Here is a 6,375-nt window from a genome sequence, read left to right as displayed (position 1 = left end):
TTTTTTCAGCCTTGCAGTGTGCTTGCCTTCATGGAGATAACGGGGCATCACCGTTGAGAGATATGGTCTTAATAGTGGAGTCCTATGGGGCTTGCTTACGGCTGCTTACGGCTTAACCACTTTAGAGCTATTAAAAGCTTTGACAGGAGCCGGTGATGTTTTGGTGTTGAAAGACCCTCTCTTCTATTCCTTGCAATTAATGGTAACCAAGCCACGGGTACAGTAGCTTGAGTGCTTTTCTAAAGGGGTAAAGAGGAGTAGCAATGAGGGCTTGAAGTGCCAAAGTACACCTAAAAGAGTTTACACCTAAAAGTTGTTAGAATGGCTGACAATAGTAAAGAGAGTGAAATTAATGTTGATAGCTTACTAATGATGCCCCTATGCTTGTTAACTACCTTGTTTCTAGGCTTCATCAAGCCATGGGATTATCCAAGCTCCCCACCATGATGAGAGAGTACCTAGGAAGCCTCCTTGCGGGACTTCCAAAAGAGGATTCTCTCTGATTCGGGAAGAAGAAGAGGATCCATACAAAGGGCTCAAAAATTTGCATCTTGATGACCCATCTCCTTCCCAAAGGAGAACTCAAGAGCCCCCACCAAAGCAACAAGAAAAAAGTGAGTCTCCTACCACCTCGGTGGAGATGGCTCCACGAAGACGGCGGGAAAAACACTCTCCATCACCTCCTAAACGGAGAAGACCATCGCACACTTCTCCACACCATAATTCAAAGAGGCATGACAAAAAGGAAGAGAAGAAAAAGGCAAGAAAGAGGTCACTCTCTTCTCCATCTTCTTCATCCTCTTACTCTTATGAAGAAAGTGATGGTGCCGACAAGGAGGACAAAGGCAAGAAAGAGGTCACCCTCTTCTCCATCTTCCTCAAATTCTTCATCTTCTGAAGAAAGCGATGGTGCAACTTTTGAGCCATCGAAAAGAAGAGGCCATAGAAAATCCTATGCCGGGTGGGAGAGGTCGTTCAAGCTCAAGAAGTTCAAAGAGGGAGGAAAGAGCATCTCTTTCCTTACCTATGATGGCACCTTTGGTGCTACGGACAAAGTCTTGGCCTTTATCCCCAACAATTTGATGCGGCGTTTGGAGATGAGGGCTTCATGGAGTTTTCTAAGCTACACCATGTAGCCATGAGACTTTCAAAAGTCTGCCAGGAAATGGTGGTCTAGCCTACGGGCCAACGCTGAAGCTCCACGAACATGGAAAGATTTAAGAGCTTCCATCATGAAGAAATTTTTGGTCACCGATGCCAAAGACAAAGTACTCACCAAATGGCGAAGCTTGAAGCTCTCTCCCTACGAATCCATTCACAAATATGTAGACAAGTTTTGGGACTTACATCTCGAAGACACTCTCTTCAAAAAGATGGATTTTGGAGAGCAAAAACAACAATTTTGTGTGGGCTTAACTGAAGAAATGGCAGAGTATGTCAACTCCCAAAGGCCATGCACTATATCTGTGGTCATGCACCATACTATGGTGGCTTCTCAATCGATTTACAAACAAGGGCTAAGAGAAATCTTAAGCCCACGGAAAACAAGGGTTCCAATGCAATAACAACAAAGCTAAGGAGAAGTGAGTTTACAAAGGCAAAAACAAACTCTCTCCTGATGAATAGCTTGAGCGTTATCGCAAGGATAACCGCTGTTTCAAGTGCGGCGAGCAAGGGCATGTGTACCGTGCTTGTCCCCAAAAGAACACCCACCATGAGCCTCCTAGAGCTACCTTGGTCAAAATCCAAGAAGAGGATGCTCACCACAAAGGATCTCCTTTATGCCATGCTTGGGGAAAGGTAAGAGAACATGATGTTTTTATTCTGTTTGACCCTGGTACTACTGACAATTTGATATCCACAGAGTTGGCCACCAAGCTAGGCATCCAAGCCTATGAGATGGGAGATTTCCTACCTGCAGATGGTGCTTTCAAGGGGCAACAAGCTTCAGTCACTCCCTTAATCAAGAAATTGAGGCTCCATGTCCAAAGCTATGTGGACAAAGAGGATTTCTTTATCTCTCCTCTCAAGCACGAGGATGTAATCCTAGGGGCACCATGGTTTGATCGCATGGCTTCCAATGTTAAATTCCCTTAAAGGAAAATCTACTTTAAGTACAGGGAAAAAGATATGTACATAGATACCAAAGAGATGGGTAACACCATACCCATTATACATATGCAAGCTTTCAATAAGTGAATAAAGAGCTCTATTTCCATGTACATGATTTTTGTTAAAGATTCTCAAAATGAACCTAATGCTTTAGCAAAAGAAAATATAAACCATCACAAGGAATTAGAGTATCCAATTTTCTCAAGGGGTTTCAAGATGTCTTTATTGATGACATCCCTTGTGAATTACCTCCTAAACGAGGAAATGATGACCATGCAATTGAACTTCTTCCAGGAAGTTCACTGACTAATAAACCTCCTTATAGAGTTTCTCAAGCTCAACAAGAGGAGATTTTGCGGCAAGTGCATGAGTTAGTTGAGAAGGGCATGGTTAGGCCTAGCTCATCTCCATTTTTCTCACCCGTGTTATTAGTGCAAAAGAAAAACGACACATATGGTATGTGTGTTAACTATAGAGCACTAAATAGGATCACTATCAAGAATAGGTAGGCTATCATCAAATAAGGATAGTTGAGCAAGAAGTTGTAAAGACTGCATTTCGCACTACATTTGGTATTTACGAATACATTGTCATGCCTTTTGGCTTGACCAATGCACCAGCCACATTCAACCGCTTGATGGAGAAGTTATTCAAGCCTCACTGAACCTTTACTAGAGTGTTCTTTGATGATATAATCATCTACTCTAATTCATTAGACGAACACAAGCAACACCTCCAGGTAATATTTCAAGTCTTAAGAGAGAATAAACTTTATGTTAATCGAAAGAAAAGTGAGTTTTTCTTACAAGAGATTCAGTATTTAGGTCACATTATCTCTCAAGATGGCATCCAAATGGATCCATCAAAGTTAGAGGTAATAAAAGGATGGCCTAAACCAAGGAATCTTCATGAACTAAGAAGCTTTATAGGTATGTCTGCATACTATAGACGCTTCATAGAAAAGTTCTCACAAATCGCGGGACCATTACATGACCTAACAAAGAAAAACGTTAGGTATACATGGTCTGCAAAGGAGAACAGTGCTTTCAAAAAGCTTATCTCTCAACCTATGCTTACACTACTGGATCTCTCAAAGCCATTTGAGGTCCAGTGTGATGCTCGTGTGATTGCCTTGGAGCTATTTTGCTCCAAGAAGGGCACGCCATAGCCTATGAAAGCCGAAGGCTCGATCATGTTGAGCAAGTCTGGGCATATATGAAAAGGAACTCCTTGTAGTTCTACATGCCTTAGACTCATGGAATCACTATTTATTGGGGACTCCTTTCATTCTGCGGACAGATCACCAAAGACTTAAGTACTTCATGATGCAAACCAAGCTCTCCGAAAAATAAATGAGGTGGGTTAATTTCCTTTCGTAATTTCATTTTCATGTTTCTCACTTTGCTAGCAAGCATAATCAAGTAGCAAGCATGTTTCTCACTTTGCTAGCAAGCATAATCAAGTAGCTGATGCACTCTCAAGATGGCCAAGAGTGAATGTGGTTTCCATAGCAACTCACAATGATCTATCTTCTATGATAGATGAGTATGCTATTGATCCCGATTTTAGAGATATAATCTCAACCCTTTCATTAGGGAAGAAAGAGGAACCACTTCCTTTACAAGATGGTTATCTTCTCTATGGCAATAGACTATGCGTTACTAACTCACTATGTGAGAAAGTAATGTATGAATCTCATGCTCCTCCTTATGCGGGGCATAGAGGGATTCATCCTACCCTAAAAGGGATTGAAACATATTTCGATTGGCCTTCCATGAAAGTAGACATACAAGAGCATGTTTCTAAATGTGTGGTATGCCAAAAGGAAGTTTGATAGAGGGAAGCAACCTGGATTGCTTCAACATTTGCCAATCCCTAATTCACCATGGGAGAGCATATCCATGGATTTTATCTTTGGATTGCCTAAGTCTATCCATGGGAATACGGGAATATAGACATAGTAGATACGTTCAGCAAACAAGCTCATTTTATACCTGTCAAAAAGACTATCAAAGCCCATCAAATGGGAACCCTCTTCATATCACAAATCTTCAAGTCCCATGGCTTGCCAATGTCTATAGTGTCGGATAGAGATCCTGGAATGACCAGTAATTTTTGGAAGGGTCTCTTTGAGAATTTAGGGACAAGGCTAAATTTCTCTTTGGCCTATCACCCGCAAATAGATGGCCAAAGTGAAATAGCTAACCTAACAATTCTTGATCTACTAAAATCCTACGTAATGGAAGTAGATCAAAGGTCCCAATGGGAGAAGTACTTACCCTTAGTGGAGTATGCTTACAATAACACTCTACATACTTCCACGGGAAAAGCACCTTTCGAGGTAATTGAGGGAAGATCTAAACGTCCCTTGCTACTTAAGGTACATGGGAAGATCTTCGCTGCAGATGAGTATAGCCGAGACCTACAAGAATCTTTCCAAAAGATTAAGGATGCTATCTCTATCTCAAAGCAAAGGCAAAAGGATGCTACTGATAAGCACAAAAGAGCCCAAGCCTTTAACGAGAATTATTGGGTCTCACTTAAATTTCCCAAGGCTCAATTAAGGTACATGACAAGCAAGAATCCTACGCGACACCAAAAGTACTATGCTAAGTTAGCAAAGAGGTACTATGGTACCTTCCAGATTCTCAGACCAATCAATGAGATGACATATCAACTCAAGTTTCCCAACCATTGGCTCATACAAAATGCTTTCCATGTGAGCCTACTAAAGCCTTACAAAGGAGAGCCACCTCAAGAAACAACTATTGAAGATCCACCGGAGATCGAGAACCAAGAAGAGGTGCTGTAGCCCGAGTCCATTCTCCGACATAAAGACAAGGTATTAAGAGGCAGTAATATTATCCGACGGTATCTTATTAAGTTTAAAAATTATCCTTTTGAAGATGCTAGATGGATGCAAGGCATACAATTAAAGGATAACCTAAACCTTGTCAATGCTTACAATGCTTCCCTAGGTAAGAAAATGTACAAATGTTGAAAATCAACAAAGTTTTTGTTTTATAAGACTCTCTTTTTCTTTATTGTGCACAAATGTGAAGTAGTATGCATGCTTAGAATCAAGTTTGTGGAGACGACCTCTTCCAAACACCAAGTAGAGCTTGTCACTTTACTATGGAAGATTGATAGGACTAATGTGCAGACATGCTTGCAATAGCTTAGGCTCTCAAGCGCCAAATGGATTAGTCATCCATTTTGGAATGATGGCATAGGGTAAGATAGGGATCCTCTACCCGCTAGAAAAAGGACTAATGAATAGGCTTTATCTTCTCTACCCCATAGTCGAGGACGACTATGATTTCAAGAGAGAGGTACTGTCATAATAACTAATATCTAATTTTCCTAAATGATTTTCTCATGTTAAACTGATCATTTAATATGGAGAAGTGCCAAGGGAGAAAAAGCTAGAATATTAGTTAAGCTGGTAGACAGGCCACAATAGGGATCCAAAGGAGGGAAAATAGGGATCCAAAGGGGGGGCCATGTGAGAAAGAGCAATGTGTAACAATGGGCTTTAAAGACCCTAAGGTTCAGCCCATTAAGACTTCCAAAATGCTAAGGTTCCAAAATTCAAAGGTTGTGTCCAATGGTCAAACCTTAGTGAAATTGGATGCTTAGTGAGAGTGCCAAAAAGTCTTCATGACTCCTAAAGAGGAGGGGGCGAGCCCTAAAGGTAGGGGAAGAGAGAGAAACTTGTGAGAGACCACACACACACACACACACACACACACACACACACACACACACACACACACACACACACACACACACACACACACACACACACACACACACACACTCAAAGGCTTCCCTTTACACAAAGGGAATAATGGACACATGTCAGCTCCCTAGGCTAATTGCCCACAAGGTGCACTCAAATCCTATTGGATGGCCATGGAGGTGGACCAATGAGAATTAGGCTAGAGTAAATCTAGTTTAATTCATTTAAAAACACTTAATAAAAGAACCAATAAGAATTAAGCTCTATAGAAGACTATTGGATAGTCTCCCAAGGGGTCCAATGAGCATTCAACAACCTCATGGCTTGCCTGATTCCCATTGGCTAGAAGACCAAGGGGTCCAATGAGAGTTTAGTCGCATTATTTAATTACCTAAAGCTCTCACAAAAGGGGAAAGGGGGACACATGTCAGAAGGCTATAGCTTATGCTACTTAATTCTTACTGGCTAAGCATGGCATGGGCCAATGGGGTGCCTGCATGAGTAAAATGCAAGAGGGGTCG

Source organism: Adiantum capillus-veneris, chromosome 25 (genome assembly GCF_014529385.1).
Source record: "Adiantum capillus-veneris isolate H3 chromosome 25, ASM1452938v2, whole genome shotgun sequence".
Taxonomy (NCBI): domain Eukaryota; kingdom Viridiplantae; phylum Streptophyta; class Polypodiopsida; order Polypodiales; family Pteridaceae; genus Adiantum; species Adiantum capillus-veneris.
Note: the sequence above shows the minus strand (reverse complement) of the source record.